General features: G+C 37.3%; 1 protein-coding gene and 1 pseudogene across 2 annotated transcripts in view; one reads left to right on the top strand and one right to left on the bottom strand.

The window, feature by feature from the left end:
• The window catches only part of CARMIL1 (capping protein regulator and myosin 1 linker 1), a 468,543-nt gene that overhangs the window by 408,202 nt on the left and 42,840 nt on the right, over window positions 1-17,501 (bottom strand). The window lies entirely within an intron of this gene.
• The window catches only part of LOC118153066 (histone H2A type 2-C-like), a 30,238-nt pseudogene that overhangs the window by 3,767 nt on the left and 8,970 nt on the right, over window positions 1-17,501 (top strand). The window contains exon 3 of the transcript XR_013534714.1: window positions 10,126-10,221. The product of XR_013534714.1 is annotated as a histone H2A type 2-C-like (transcript). The remainder of the gene's footprint in view (window positions 1-10,125; window positions 10,222-17,501) is intronic.

Below are 17,501 nucleotides of genomic sequence, written 5' to 3'. Positions count from 1 at the left end.
GGTAATGCCCCACAATTAACTGAGAAATAATTATATTGGAAATCAACAGTTCTCCTCAGAGCCATCCATCCTTTCAGAGCAGGAACTGTGATTAAGTTTCAAAACATATCACTTCAGTAACTCATTTATGTTCAATGTAGTACTTGCAGCTGATTCAAAATGATGGCATTAATCTGTCATCCTCAGTTCATGAAAACTGTATTATATGAGAAGGGATTTTAATAAGTAAAACAGAACATTTTTGGTGAGTGTTAGCTGTTTTTAATTTACAAATTCAGAAAGCCATAGTAAACATTTACTAAAGGAAATGACAATATTCTACTGTGATTATACTGGGGAAGGGAGGGGAATGTAGGGGGATAAAAGACAAATGAAACTGAGAATGAGCAAGGACATATAATACTTGGTGTTAAAGCCCAGAAGGGAAATAAGTACATCTGATTACTCTCTAAAGTGGGTGAAAGAGGAGCAGAGGGATTAAGGGAGCAGTCATGCTCTACTGCAGTCTGTTCTGCAGAAGATCAAACAAGGGAACCGTCTTGCTGCTGTAACATATTGCAAACACCTAATCTGGAGACGTCAGCATTGACGGAATTTGCAGTAGACCTGAAAGCTTTTTCACTTTTTTTTTTTTAACTACAACAAACATTAAGAAATACCTTTTATTGCATGACCAAAGTCACAGTTAGGGAAACATGCATATAGCAAGAGTGAAAACAAAAGTTTCCAAGAACACTATGCTGTGGTGGAAGCATTCTGAGATTACTTTCTAAATTATTGTGTTGTGTTCTGTGGTTTTCTTGTGTGTTCTATTTCACAAATGGTTCATGATTTGCTCTTTGGAACAAGATTGGGATGATGGAAATGGTCAATCAGGGCAGTCCATTCTGCACTCACATTTAGTCAATAAAGGAACTACACTCACTGGAGTACTATGGTTCAAAGAGTGGGAGCACCACCCAAGCTGAGTCAGTAAGAATCTTTTCTGACATTTTCAGACCTGGGGATTGAAGAGACACATTAATAGGGATGCAGGACAAATAGAAAACTTTATAAAGGTAATCCAGAGCTGGCAGTGGCTGAATCTCTTGCTCTTGGAGCACTTTAAAAAATAAAGGTGACATCAGAAATAAATATTTCTGTGGCTGTTGAAAAAGGTGGTGGGGTGGGGTAGTAGGAGGAATGTCTGTGTATCTTAGATTCCACACTCTGAGTATTTCAGTCTCAGGAGCTTCTTTTTCTAGTCTAAGTTTACCCCAGAAGAGAACTGTTAATGGGCCCCACCCTTTCCCCCTTAATTTATCTCAATAATGAGTTTCTTTTGTAAGCACAGCTGTCCGACAAATCTAAGCAAAAATTTTCAACTTGACACAATAAAAACCCCATCTCAAAATCATAGTCAATTAAATATGTTTGGTCTATCGCCATGGCCCCATATCCCAGTACTCTTTTTGATGAGATTAAATGGCCTTGTTCTTAATCAAGGGTGTGCCATAAGGGATAAATGAAGAATAAGGAAGAAGCATGAAATTAAGCTAAAAGATGGAATTTTTCTTTTTCCTCTAGTACTGTAAAGGAATTAAAAGACAAATTTAAAGCCAAACAAGGGGTATGGCTGGTACTTTGAGAAGATTTTTGGATCCTCAGAACATTTTAACTCCCTTCCATGAGGTCATTAACCCATTCTTTCCTTCTGGTGTTAAGAACCCATATCAAACCAGTGGGATGGGCAGGTCTGATTCTGTTTCTTCTGTTATACTAAGATTCTTTTGAAATCCTGAAATTTATCAGAACTGGACCATATTTAACTAAATTTGTTCTCAGGTCTTTCTATACAGTAAAAATAAAATTAATCTTTATTATCTTTTCCATCTTAAGTTGTACAAAATTACATGATCCAGCTGAACTCATTATGAAATCACCTTTGCAAAAATTACAGCAGTGAGAAAATTATGACAGTGGAAGATATCTGACCTAACCAATTTTATCTTGCTAGATCTTGTTAGATCTTACCTAATAACCTCCAAGCTGCCCTGGGTCATTTCTGGGCATAGGCCAAGCTACCTTTGGGAGAAATTTAGTTTATAGTTTAAATTATAACAGCCCTTCCCAAGAAACTAAGCCACCTTTGTAAAACTAATGAAAGCCTACCAGGTTAGAAGGATGAGAAGGATCTGAATTCGTAGTTAAAACGTGATTCCATTACCAGCCATTATTCTATAGGTGACAAGATGTACAACTTCTCAAATTTGTGAATAATGTCATTAGTGTAGAATCTAAGATTAGCTTTTTGAGGTGTCTTTTCAGGCTTTTGCATGACTGGATGTCCCCACCAGACACATGACCCAACTCAACTGGTTCTATAGCCACCACTCAGAAGTGGACTCAGCTTCAGGGAGACCACTTTCCCCACCTCTATGATTGTATCCTCAGACAATCAGCTGTACCCATTCCCTAGCCCCCTGCTTGCCAAACTACCTTTGAAAAACCCTAGCCTCCAAATTTTCAGGGAGGTTAGACCGGAGTAATAATAAAACTCTGGTTTCCCTTCTAGCCTACTTTACATGTATTAAACAATTTATCTATTGCAATTTCCTTGTATTGATAAATTGGCTTTATCTGGGCAGCAGGAAAAAGTAACTCATTGAGTGGTTAAAACTGCTATTAAAACCAGTAAAATATGCTCATCATATGGCACCCAAATAATGTGATTTTGGAAATATAAGTTACTGCCTTCCAGTGAAATATAACAATGTTACAGGTCACTGACAATTTCTCCCTTTAAAATTATGATAGCAAAATTAGGAATTCCTCCAAAAGAGTCTTCTCTACCATTGTTACTTCAGAGAAATATAAGTCCTACATTATATAAAGTGTTTTATTTCTAACATGTTTCTTCTGATTCTGCTTAATCCTAGCCATACAGATTCTACTCAGATTCTAGATTAGTATCTAAGATCAGAAGAAAGGTAAAATGTTCACTCACAATTAAATTCAACTGTATATTGAATTTAATATACTTGCTAGTACAATAAGGCAAGAAAAATAAAGGCATAGAGATTTGGGAGAAAATAAAACTCCCTATATTCACAGATGACATGACATGACATGATTGTTTATGTGAAAAATCACAAGAATTATTTTTAAAAAGTGCCAGATAAAGGAACTAGTATATCTAAAATTATTTTGAAAAAGAATAAAGTGGTAGGGATCACTGTAACCAAATTCAGTACTTATTATATAATATAGTAATCAATACTGTGTAGTAATGACAGGATAGATGAATGGAACAGAAAAGAGAATACTCAGATACCTCTACACAAGTATGATCAGCTGAGTTTTGACAAAGATTAAAAAGCAATTTAATGAAGGAAAAATGCTTTCTTAATAGCTGTTGCTAGAGCAATAGGCAAAAATATGTATCTTTACTTAAACCTTACACCTTGCACAAAATTAAGTCATATAGTTAATACATTTAAACATGAGAAATGTAAAACTACAAACGTTTTAAAAAAAATATCTAGGAGAAAAGTCTTTTGATTCCAGAAGTATACAAAGAATTCTTAGATGTGAAATCAAAACAATCTGGAAAAGAAAAAATAGTAAAAGATTTTGTTCTGTGAAAGTCTCGATGAAGAAAAAAGACGAGCTGCAGACTTACAGAATATATTTGCAAACCATATACATGACAAAATACTTAATCTACATTAATAGAAAGAATTTTCAAATCTCAACAGTAAAAAACCAAGCTATCCCAGTAAAAAATGGGCAATACTCATGAAGGGACATTTCACCGCCAAGGAGATAAAAGAGACAAATAAACACATGAGGATATGTTTAACATTAATGCTTATTAGGAAAGTATAAATTAAGACTAGGATGAGATATCACTACACACCGACTGGGCAACTTAAAAAAAAAGTTGTCAACATCAAATGATGGCTGAATATGGAAAAATTTGATCTCCCATACAGTGCTGATAAAACTATAAAATGGACAGATCACCTTGGCAAGTATTTTGCAGTTTGTGAAAAGTCAAAACATATACTTACTACGTGATCTAGTATTCCCACTGTTAGAAATAGCTGCTTGATGCTGCAGAGAAAAATTAGCATTGAGACAAAGGTGCTTTCAGCCACACAATTTTTACTTCCTGGACTGCAGGAAGGGTACTCTTGCTAGCCATCTTGCCAACAAGAGTACAATGAACAAAGGAAAACACATACATTTATCCGTTATGCATTTGGGGTCGTCCTTACTCCTGTGTCTGATCTCCATTGGCTGGAGCCAGACCTTACAATCTTAAAACTTTTCTAAAAAAGTAAAAGCAGTGGAGAGCTGGGTCATGCCTGTGAGCATGTCCAGCACAGATGCCTTGGTTAACAAGGACAGAGAATGTACTACGTGCCTGTAAGCATGGCCTGTCTAACAGCTACGTAGGATAGGGCTTAACGAAGTTGTTCTTTAACAAGAATTCTTATTCTTTAACAAGAAAGAAAACTTTAAAGAGGAACTTTTTTACTTCCCACACCCACTATGGAACATTCATCCAAAGAAATAAAAATGTAGCAGTTTGGGCTGCTACAACAAAAATGCTACAGAGTGAGTGACTTAAATAAACAAAAGTATTTTTCACAGATCTGAAATCTGAGAAGTCTACGATCGGGGGCTGGCAAATCTGGTCACTGGTGATGGCATTCTTCCCCGTTTGTGGATAGCCTTCTTGTATCCTCATATGGCAGACAGGAAAGAAAGATAGAAAGAAGCTTTCTGGATTCTCTTTTCAGAAGGGCATTAATCTCATTCATGAGGGCTCTGCACTTATGACGTAATTACATTCCCAAAACCCACCTCTTGATACCATCACACTGGAAGTCAGAATTTCAACATATGAATTGAGGGGACAGGAATAAATGAACTAAGGCACACAAACCTTCAGTCTAAAATGTTATAGTCACACAAAAATCTTTATGGATATATCCATAGCAGATTGTTTTTTTAACAGTTAAACCTTAGAAACAATTAAAATGTCCTTTAATGAATGAATGTTTAAACACACTGTGGTATATTTATAACCTGAAATATTACTCAGCAACCAAAGAGAAAAGCTATTGGTAAACAGAACAAGTAAAATGGACTTCCAGGAAGTTGAGTGAAAATAAAGCAAATACCAAAAGACTACATGCTGTGTCATTTCATTTATATAACATTTCAAAATAAAGTCATAGGGATGAAGAACAATTTAATGGTTGCCAGGGGTTTGGGATGGTGAGGTGGCAGGGATAGCATGAGATGTGGTTATCAAGGTGTAACATTAAGGAGACCTTTGTGATGATGGAATTGTTCTGTACTTTGATTGTGGTGATGGTTACACAAATCTACACGTGATAAAATTACATGAAACTATTCACACATTGTACCAATGTCACATGTCTGGTTTTGATATTGTGCTATAGTAATTAAAATATGGCCATTGGGATAAAATTAATGAAGGATACAGGGCACCTCTGTATACTAGCTTTGCTACTTCCTGTGAATCTGTAATTACTTCAAAGCAAAAAGTTAAAGAAAAGCAGCCCTTTTTAGCTATGAGGTAACAGTATAACTCATATCCATTAGCTACTATGTAAAAAAGCCAGAGCTGGAGAAATTTGGGATCAAATAACACTATACAAATAAATTAAAATTTTATGAAGAGAAATGTAAAGTCACAGGCTACAGCAGGAACTGACTGACATAAGGGAAGGCAATGATCCTAAACCTCAGTTACTTGGAAAACTAACATATGAGCCACATTCTCCAGACAATGCAAAAAACAAACAACACACCTGGATGTTTATAACAAGGTATAACAACGTTAAGCATCTACAAAGTCATTTTTAAAAAAAATTTGGGTTTCTCAAATATTAGACATTATTGATTAATATAAAGTATTTTTGGGATTAAAACAGTTATACTGAACTTCTAACTTCATTAGGAAAAGAATAAATAACCATGGGGATGGTTTAAAATTACAAGAAAATACAAGTTGCAAAAAATTTAACCACCAAAGAATGGACTACATGGATGCAAGATACTAATGTTATTGATGAGTGTTGGGGTCCGGCATGCCTACCAGGGGGCTACCGACCTGCGGGAGTCCCCGAGACCGCCAACGTAGATGTCTCGTTCAACCTGAGGGAGAGAGTGCGTGGAAGTGAAAGAAAAAAGTAAAGTGGAGTCTGGAGGTCTGCGTAACTTATGGTCAAAATGCAGCAAGTTTATTCTTGTGGGTTACAGGTTTTATACCTTTTTTCTTGTTACATTTACTTTATCTCTGCAAAAAAAAGGGGTAAACGGAAAGGAAATAGAAACTCCATAAAAATAGTTATCAGGGGCTTGTGATAACTGCTCACAAAGCAGTTTAAGGGAGCTTGTGGTAATAGTTTACAAAGCAGTTTATGTTTTTCAAAGATACACAGTGCAAGCAAACAATGGTGCCCTTAAGGTGGCTTGTTAATCCTGTTTTCCATCAGGAAGTAGAACAAAGGCTTAGCTCCAGTGAAAATATGGGCAGGGGTCTCTTGTCCCTCTTAGGCATCTCAATTGCAGCAAGTTTATCGCTTACACAGAGACTGATGGGGACATGAAAGCAGACAGCACAATGTCCTCATAAACCGCAGACCTTTGCTTTGTATTCTGTTTTTGCCTCAGTGACTCAGCCCACGGCCTTTGTCTCAGCTTGACAGCCCTCAAGAGCAGGGAGTACAGATAGGTCCAGCAGCCAAGATGGGGTGAGTCATGCTAACTGTCTCAAGCCCTTGGCGCAAACACTGCACACATCCTGGTCAACATAGTGAAACCCCGTCTCTACTAAAAATACAAAAAATTAGCTGGGCATGGTGGCACGTGCCTGTAATCCCAGCTATTCAGGAGGCTGAGGCAGGAGAATTGCCTGAACCCAGGAGGCAGAGGTTGCGGTGAGCTGAGATCACGCCATTGCACTCCAGCCTGGGTAACAAGAGTGAAACTCCGTCTCAAAAAAAAAGAAATAAAATTAAATCATAAGGAAAATAAGCAAACTCTGACACTGAAAGCAAACAAATGAATGAAACAAATTGTATTTTGTATTGGTAACATGACTGCACAGAGATTATTTCCAACAACTTTTGAATACAGTTCTCTGATGATACGTTCTTTATGAGATGCCTTCTATTTCTTCCAGAAACTTAAAAAAGAATTTCTAGGTTTTGTAAACCAATTCAAAGCACAGAAAAATAGCATCTTCTGTGTAATTGTATGAGCTAGTGTTACCATGAAATCAAAACCAGACGAAGGAAACGCAAGACAACCAGAGGCTGATCTCAACCACTAGAGTAGATGCAGAAGTCCCAAACAGAATAATATAAAATTAAATCAGGTAGTTTATTAAGAAAAAATATGCTGTGAAAGTACTTGGTTTATGCTTGCAATGCCAGTATACTTAAGGTCTTAAATGTCATCCACGTTAAACAAGTGCTACTGAGCACGCACATGTGACAGCTACTGCTCCTGGCCTGGGAAAGTTAGGTAATGTTTCAAGGAGTTTATGTGTAATAAAAGAGACAAATAAACCAGACACTTTGAGAAAATCATAAGTGTGAAACAAAGCTGTTGCTATAGCAGATATATACACAAAAGTTCATGAGAACTACTCATGAACTTGGGTTGAGCGTATGGTTCTGACTGGAGGGAGAGGAGGGTGAGAAAAGTTTCCCAAGGAGAAGAATGTTTGAGTCAGGTCTGGAAAAGGGTGTCACTAAGTGCCATGCAGAAAAAAGGGCAAGGTCCATTCAGGGAGATAGAAGAGAGTCATCAAAGGCACTAAGGCGTGGCCAGCCACGGCTTCATTGAGTAATAAAGACTAATCTAATCTGACTAGAGAACATGGACATACAGTGAGGAGATATGACTGGATGGCAGCATGAGGTCAGTTGACACAAACCTCTGTGTGGCATGCCAAGGAAATTGGAACCTCGGATTAAAGTAGACATCCAGGGCTTCTGAGTACAGGAGTGAAATGGTCAGAAGTGTGAGTAATCAAGAGACTGGTGGCATCGATGTGGACGGATCATAATGGGGAAGTGGTGAAGCATGAGGAAACACACCTATCCCGTTTGCTTGAGACAGACATTTGGGATTCTCTTAAGTCGTCACTTAGGAGGCTTAATCTTAATCTCTATGAGAGTCACCAATGCAGACTTATACACAAGGACCAAGAGTTAAAATTGCAGGAATTTTGCAAGCTGGTTGTTAAACATCACCATTATTAAAAATTAAATTATATAAAATTACAATTAAGTTAAAATTAGAAAGGCGAAAAGACAGTAGATTTTACTATTTGCTCTCCATGCTCTTGAGGTTACTTGTGTCAATTCTATTTGAATGGTAGAAATGCTATTTAGTGGTATCCTATTGGGCATCTCTTTCCAGCTCTGCATTCACCAACTTGTGGGTGCTTGGAAATCAGCCTGGCGGACATTCTCACACCATGAAATCAATAAACACTGTAAACTAGGACTTTATTGTCGATTGTCTTGACGTAAGACAATCTTCAAGAAAATGTTAATAATATATAGTAAACTTAAAAGTGTGACATATCTATAACTATTACATTCTGAATAGCCCCAAATATTAAGGAAATATTATTTCAGTATTCAAAAACTATTCTCCAATTCAGCAAGTAGCTGCACATGCCACTGACATCTGAGTAAAGTTTTGACATACTTTCATTTTCCTTCAATTTTTTTTTTGAAACATGAAATAAAAGAACATAACCAACATTTATGTCAGGGCTACACCCATTAGTTAATGTATGAGTGAATTCTGTGATCAAACAGATAGTAATCAAGCAGTTTTCATTCTGATTTTGTGACACTATTGTTGGCAATAAAATTATAAAAATGGATAAAATTTTTATAAGAAATAGTAGTTCTTCTAAAGTTACAAGACTAAATTGAAAATCAAGAAAGCAGTTGGGTTTAAAATTTCTCAAATTATATACAGAAATTTTAGCAGACGTTTTTACATTCGCCTGCAAGTGGTTCCGTGGATTTTATTAACATATATATGTATGGATATAGATGTGTAAATGTTTTGTGTGTGTATATGTATATATTCACTTTTCTCTTAGAGACAGTTGTGAAAAATGTCCTGGCACATAACTATGTACAAGCTGCACATTTGAGAAAGGCCTCCAGATGAAATACATGTACAGAGGACAATGAGAGAGAAAAGAATATTTGCAATATATTAACATTTACTTGGCCTTTGGTCTAAAATTCAAACTCATTTCCTGATAAAAGTAAGGCCAGATCATAGCAAGAACACCTTTTCCCTTCACTAAAAAAGACAGAGAAAAATAAAACTTGCTTAATCTTTGTGTTACAGACTTTCCTAAGTTGGAGGCCTTTTCTTAGGCTTCAGGTCTGTCTATTTCAGACTTGCAGAACAATGAATCATCAAAGTAACAAAAACAGATGATCTGGCCTCTTTCTCGAAGAGACTAATCCATTATTCACAACACTCTGATATTGTGGCTGAAAGGTCTGAGGCACCAAAACCACGAGGGCATCGTCAGGGCATTCATTAGTTGTCTCTTTAGAGCTTCTCCCTGATATGAAAAATTGGTTCAATCATATTTCATCTGTAAAGTTCAGCCAACAAATCCTCATAGGCTTTCTAGAAAAAGTGCCATTGCACAAGATCGCTTCAGAAGTCTTTAAAGATATACTTGGAAGTAAATTCACTTATTTGACTTAAAAGACAGAATAACTCATGAGTAGATTTTGCAATCCTAACAATAAATAGTACTAGATGTTATCAATCTAGTGAACTTAAGTTTTTACTGCAGCTTCAAATAATAAATTCTACAAAAATGAATAAAAATATGAATGAATTAAAAATATAGATAAGACATGATGCAAACAGCAAAACATGTCTTATCTTTATTAACTATCTTATATTAACTGTATGCTTCATAAATAGCATATACATATGGGAAGCATATAAATATGGAAACCATAGTTAATCACAGCTCTTAAATTTAAAACTTAGTTGCTCTGAAAAATCTTTGGTTTTGATGATCCTTAAACAGTTTATTTTCAGGTGGAATCTTTGATGACTGCCTCATGGAGCTCCTCTTCAGAGTGCATGGATGTCCATGATTCCAGTATAACAACATTTATAAAGGTAATTAACCAGGTAAGTCAATAGAGATAAAATATTACATTCCTGACAGTAGCTGCTAAAATGCATTACAAATGCTAGATATGGGTGAAAACTCTCAATAAACTGGGAATAACGGGATAAATTCTAAAAACTGTTGAATTGATACCTCCCAAAAGAAGGCCCAGCATCCTAAGTTCAGTAGTAAGATAGTTTTATTGTCATTAGAATTAGAAACCTGCAAAAAAAAAAAAAAATCAAATTTTTATCACCACCATATGCCTTGTGGTGGAATGTTAGACAAATATCAACAAGGGTTGAGCTGAGTAAGCAGTGGAAAGCAGTATGGCAGAATTGACGGTACGCCACTCGGGAGGTTAGGTTATAAGACATAATGCAAGTTCTTTTAGTCACAAAATAGGAAACAGAGCCAACAAAGCATCTGACCGATTGGTCAGCTATAGACTGACAATAAAAGAGACACTTTGTCACAACTCTTATTTTATAAGTTCACAGTAGGCTAAAGCGTATCTTTGATTGTAATGACAGGGGCCTCTCAAAGCAGTTCGCCAAGAATATCATCAACAGAGAAACTCAAGATGTTTAAGGCTGCAGAGAGGATGCCAATATCAAAGTGAGTCTACTCTGGCGCCTCCTACAGGTAGCAGAGCAACCAACCCAGTGTATTTCTGCAGCATTCAGGGAGCTATTCTAGGGTAAAGGAGCAAAGTGCAATTGTTCTGCCATTCTGATAACAACACAGTTCCTGAGAAAGAAGAATAAAAATGTAGATCATGGTAGATCCATGGGAAAATCTTATTTTAGGGCTTCCATTTCAACAATATAAGAGTAGACTTAAATGCTGGTTGGATTAGAAACAATGAAAGGAGGTATGTAAACTTGTAGCCTCCAGCTCAACTGTCTGGTTGGAGAGTATGACTCTAAGATATTAGTAAATCAGCCAGCAAATAACACTACACCTCCAAAGCTGCACAGATTCTTCCAGTATCTTCTAGCCAGAAATATTCTTCCAAGAGACCTACAGTTATGGACAGAATGTTTGAGTCTCCCTCAAATTCGTATGTTAAAATCCTAACCCCTAATGTGATGAAATTAGGAGGTGATTAGGTCATGAGGCTGGATTGCTCATGAATGGGATTAGTGCCCTTATAAGAAGAGATATGAAAGCGTGCTTTCTCTGTTCTTCACCACTGGAGGGTACAACTTTCTGCAGTTGGAGAAGACAGCCGTTTGCAAACCAGGAAGTGGGCCCTCATCAGATACCGAGTCTGGCGCTATTTTGAGCTTCTCAGACTTCAGAATTGTGAGAAATACATTTCTGCTGTTTAAGCCACCCAGTCTATGGTATTCTGTGTAGCAGCCCAAATTGACTAACATGCCGAGGATATATTGACATTTGGAAGGCTATAATATAGAATTTATAATTCCAAGCCAAAAGATTCAAAAAAGTGAATTCAAAATATTCAAAATTTGCTAGATAGGCATATGTGTGTATTTGTTACTTATTTTAAAATGCTTAGTAAAACAAGAATAACCTTATTCTTAATATATGGCCAAATATACCTTAACCTAAACCCCAATGTCTTGTTTGATGGTGAAATGTCAGTACCATGTCCATGACAGTCAGGAACACAAAAGGTCTCAGATCGGTGTTACTGAACAGAGAGGCAAACACAAAATCTCTCTGGAGAAACAATCTCTCAATCCATGGCAGGGTTAGCTGAAGTAAAACTCATGAAATATGAGCTCACAATCTGAAACTACACAATACATCTGAAACAATCCCATGTGAGCAAGAGTCAGGAGAACACAAAATGATTGGACATCTTTCCCCAGATTTTCAGATACTAGAATATCGTTAGAAATTATAGAAACTAGGAAAATAGATACATAAAACACCAATAAACTATTTATAAAGACTAGACAGAAAAGGGGAAAAATGGGAGGGGCCAAATAACATCTAAAAAAATGAAGTCATTGAAAATAAAACTCAATACAAGTGAGTTTGCTACCAAATTAGACACTGCTTGGTTCTTGAACTGTCTACAGGTAATGGCATAAACAAATAGAACTTTATTTTTCCAATTTGTAGGCAGTTCAGAACTGGCATACCAGTTCAATAAAGCCAGAAGGACCCAAGTTTTTTTATTTTTCTACCCGATCCCATGGTAGAATATCGTTCAAAGATACTTGCTGCCTTCCTCACAGGAATGAGAGGCCCCTGTCATTACAATCAAAGATACTCTTTAGCCTACTGTGAACTTATAAAATTAATGCTTCTTGGCTGCATTAATGTCCATCTGGATCATGTGACTTACTTTGATCAATGTAATTTAATAAAAAATAACATGTTTCCAGCCATAAGTTTTCCCACATATTCTCTCTTTTCTGTGCCATGAGACCATCAGCAATGTTTCAGGTGGAAATGGCACATACGCCTGGTATCAACATGAAGATGTGAATCAGAGCTGCTGCTGGCTTGTGTTAAATACATATCTTAAAGCAGGAAATGAAATTACACTGTATGCCATTAATTAAGGCTTCATCTCTTACCACAGCATAACTTTGCCTTTTCTAACCAAAACAGAAATTAATGCAAGGCATAGCGTAGGGTGTTGCCATAGACTAAAAACGAAATAAAACAAGGCACTGCCTTTTCTTGGGCATTGGCTTCAGGGATGGGATAGGAGCAAAAAAGAAACTGTTATTAGAGTTTAGAAGGGCAGTGGTACTCAATTTTCACAGGTGAAACATTTAGAAAACTTTAGAAATTAATTTATAGGTAATTTCCCTATTGAGCTTACTATTTTTGGTGAAGTTCTTGGCATAATCAATGTAAATTGTGTGATTTACTATTGACTATATTTCACAAAGTATAATAAAACAAGACATAATCTCAAAAAGTAATTAGCTGGTCTGAAAATCAGAATGAAGGAAATTGAGAGAAACTAAAAACTTTAGACTTACTTAGTTGAAAGGCACTATTAGCTACAGTTAAAGATAAAACTGAGAAATGATTTAAGTAAGAAAGTCCTTTTAAAGCTTGGCCTTGTGCAAGTATCAAATCAAGGTGGTAACCATCCATAAATTGTTAAACAAATATCTGAATGGACTAAGAGAATGTTCTGTAAATAACTTCAGTTGGCAAATGGCTCAAAATAATGAAGCAAAGGTGATGGCTTTTCTATTGAAGCCTGATAGGGTCAAATTAACTCAAGTCAGAGAGAGAGAGACAGAATATAGAGAGACAGAATATCAAATCTCAAAAAGAGCAGTGGGTGTAACTATTGGCACAAGTAAGCACTTACATAGGAAACTGATTAAGATTTCAAGTGACATAATAGGAGAGGACTACTAACCTGGTTAAAGGAGGCTGTGACTCATCAAGGGTTATGCCACTTTGGGGGGAGGGGGTGAAAAGGAAGAAATGGCCAGAGCATGGAGCCAAGACCCATAAAAAATAATATCGTGGGGGAATTACTGATGGTGGGCAGAGCCACAGATTAATTAGGGACTATCTCATGTGGGTATAGGAGGAAGACTGCAATATCTACCCACATGATTTCAGATTTCTTGGAACAACAAACACTGTATGGTTCTTCTATCTGCAATTATCTTTTCTGTGTCCTAGCATGACCCATTGGGTGTACATGGGTGTGTAGGGGAAGCAGATGCCTTGTCTTGTTAGCTCATGAGTTTCTGGAGCAAGAAAAGCCACATTCGACCTGATGAGATAATATCATGAAATTGTCAACATCAGGCCTGAAGCTGTAATTAAATGAGACTTAGAGTTGGCTTTTCATAGGATGGGAGTAAGTATATTTTGTGTGCAGAAAGGATAGTTAACTAAATAGTTTTGAACTGAAGATTGGACAATGATAGCTTATATTACTGTTCAAAAATTTTCCCTGGCCCTCCCTTGGAAAGAATTATATTCTTTTTTTAAAAATTTATGTATTATACTTTAAGCTCTGGGGTACATGTACAGAATGTGCAGGTTTGTTACATAGGTATACACGTGCCATGGTGGTTTGCTGCATCCATTGCCCCGTCATCTACATTGGGTATTTCTCATAATGCTATCCCTCCCAAATCCCCCCAACCCCTGCTGTTCCTCTGCTAGTCCCCCACCCACTAGGCTCTAGTGTGTGATGTTCCCCTCCTTGTGTCCATGTGTTCTCATTGTTCAACACCCACTAATGAGTGAGAACATGTGGCGTTTGGTGTTCTGTTCTTCTGTCAGTTTGCTGAGAATGATGGTTTCCAGATTCATCCATGTCCCTGCAAAGGACATGAACTTATCCTTTCTTATGGCTGCATGGTATTCAATGGTATATATGTGCCACATTTTCTTTCTTTTTTTTTTTAACTGTATTTTAGGGTATCTGGGGTACATGTGCAGAACATGCAGGATTGTTGCATAGGTACACACATGGCAATGTGGTTTGCTGCCTCCAACCCCTCATCACCTACATCTGGCACTTCTCCCCATGTTATCCCTCCCAAACTTCCCCACCCCACACTGTCCCTCCCTTGGACTCCCCCAAAGAACCCAGTATGTGATGCCCCCGTCCCTGTGTCCATGTGTTCTCATTGTTCAACACCCGCCTATGAGTGAGAACATGCAGTGTTTGATTATCTGTTCTTGTGTCAGTTTGCTGAGCATGATGGTTTCCAGATTCATCCATGTCCCTACAAAGGACATGAACTCATCATTTTTTATGGCTGCATAGTATTCCATGGTGTATCTGTGCCACATTTTCCTTGTCCAGTCTATCATCTATGGGCATTTGGGTTGGTTCCAGGTCTTTGTTATTGTAAACAGAGCTGCTATGAACATATATGTGCATGTATTTTTATAATAGAATAATTTATAATCCTTTGGGTATATACCCAGTAATGGGATTGCTGGGTCAAATGGAATTTCTATTTCTAGATCCTTCAGGAATCACCACACTGTCTTCCACAATGGTTGAACTAATTTACCTTCCCACCAGCAGTGTAAAAGTGTTCCTATTTCTCCACATCCTCTCCAGCATCTGTTGTCTCCAGATTTTTTAATGATTGCCATTCTAACTGGTGTGAGGTGGCATCTCAATGTGGTTTTGATTTGCATTTCTCTAATAATCAGTGATGATGAGCATTTTTTCATATGTTTGTTGGCCTGATATATGTCTTCTTTTGAAAAGTGTCTGTTCATATCCTTCACCCACTTTTGGATGGGTTTGTTTGTTTTTTTCTTTTAAATCTATTTTAGATCTTTGTAGATTCTGGATATTAGCCCTTTGTCAGATGGGTAGATTGCAAAAATTATTTCCCATTCTGTTGGTTGCTGATTCACTCTAATGACTGTTTCTTTTACTGTGCAGAAGCTGTGGAGTTTGATTAGTTTCCATTTGTCTATTTTGGCTTTTGTTGCCAATGCTTTTGGTGTTAAGTCATTAAGTCCTTGCCTATGCCTATGTCCTGAATGGTTTTGCCTAGGGTCTCTTCTAGAGTTTTTATAGTATTAGGTCTTAGGTTTAAGTCTTTAATCCATCTGGAGTTCATTTTAGTGTAAGGTGTCAGGAGGGGGTCCAGTTTCTACTTTCTGCACACTGCTAGCCAGTTTTCCCATACCATTTATTAAACAGGGAATGGAATGAATTCTATTTCTCTGTCTTGGTTTTGTTGGGCTTGGCCATCTGACTTGCTCTCCCCAGTGAAGTAAGAGTGGAGGTCACACCTAGGCAAATCTTTAAGAGCCAGCACTTGGCTCATCATGATTTCTCTTTTACTTCTTCCACAAGACCATCTGTGTTCCAAATAAAGCCTGATTTGTCAAACTGGGCCCTGAAGTGAGGAAAACATGGTGAGAAGGTGTTGCTAAGACATGATGATCATGAATTATGAACAGTACATAAAACTTTGCTTTTGTAAGCAACTGAGATTTTTGGGTCATTTGTTATCACAGTGCAACTTAGCTTATCCTGACTGATACAGCCATCGGCACTTTCTTAGCTTTCATTGTGACTCCTGTCTCATGAGCATCAGACACTTGCCACACCTCTAGATCTGATATCCACTGTTAAAACAGGGAAAAAGGAAAAAGAAAAAGAAAGATGAGACACAGGTCTACTTCTTTTTATGCATCAATGGCCAGAACCGTTTCAAGGAAGCCACAACAATGAAGTTTTTGTTTCTATATTCCTTATAGTAGATATGTGGATATGCTAGGGCACAGAAATTTGGAAATGTAGTTTGAGTTGGCCTATTAATAGTGCCTGTCACATCTACTGCTGCTTCTCCCCACAGAGCATGTGCTGTTTATTGGCTATAATACAGTCAAGCGATGCTTAGCGATGGGAATAAGTTCTGAGAAATGTGCTGTTCGGCAATTGTTGTGTGGATGCCACAGAGCACACTTGCAGAGACCTAGACGGTACGGCCTGCTGTACACCTAGGTCATGTGGTCTAGCCTGTTGCTCCTAGGCTACAAACCTCTACCACGTTGCTACACTGAATATGGCAGGCAATTAAAAACAGAGCAATATTTGAGAATCTGAACATATCTAAACATAGGAAAAGTACAGTAAAAAGATAAAAAAAATAGTACGTCTAGGACACTTATCATAAATGGAGCTTGCAGGACTGGAAGTCACTCTGGCTGAGGCAGTGAGTGAATGTGAAGGCCCAGGACCTGCCTGTACACTGCTGTAGACTTTGTAAACACTGCAGTTAAGCCACACTAAGTTTATAAAAACATTTGTCTTTCTTCAATAATAAATTCTAGCTTACTGTTTCATTGTTACTTTATAAACTTTTAAATGTTTTTGAACTTGTTGACTCTTGTAAGGACAGGTTGAAACACAAACACATTGTATTGCTGTACAAAAATATTTTCTTTATACCCTTATTCTATAAGCTTTGATCTGTTTTTAGTTTTAAAAAATAAAAATAAAAACTATTAAAACTAGGACACAAATACACAAGTTAGCCTACGCTGACACAGAATCAAGACCATATTAGAGGCTTCTTGGAAATTATATTTTCAAAGGTTTTACTTTTCTAATAACATTGATAAAACACTTGCAATGAACTTGGGGAGCTGGGTGTCACTGACGGGAGGAACTGCAAGTGTAAAGGCCTTGAACTTCGGGGGAGAATGCAGAACTGGTTGGAATTTAGTGAGGGAATAGCAGCAGGGCAGAGATCAGGAAGGTTGGCATGTCCAAGGTGATGTAGGGTATCGGAGCACCTTCAGGAAGGTCAATTTTCTCTCTTTTGTCCTAAGTTCTCTGGGAAGGCTCTGGAAG

The sequence above is a fragment of the Callithrix jacchus genome, chromosome 4 (genome assembly GCF_049354715.1).
Source record: "Callithrix jacchus isolate 240 chromosome 4, calJac240_pri, whole genome shotgun sequence".
Classification (NCBI taxonomy): domain Eukaryota; kingdom Metazoa; phylum Chordata; class Mammalia; order Primates; family Cebidae; genus Callithrix; species Callithrix jacchus.
This window is presented reverse-complemented; position numbering and strand designations above follow the sequence as displayed.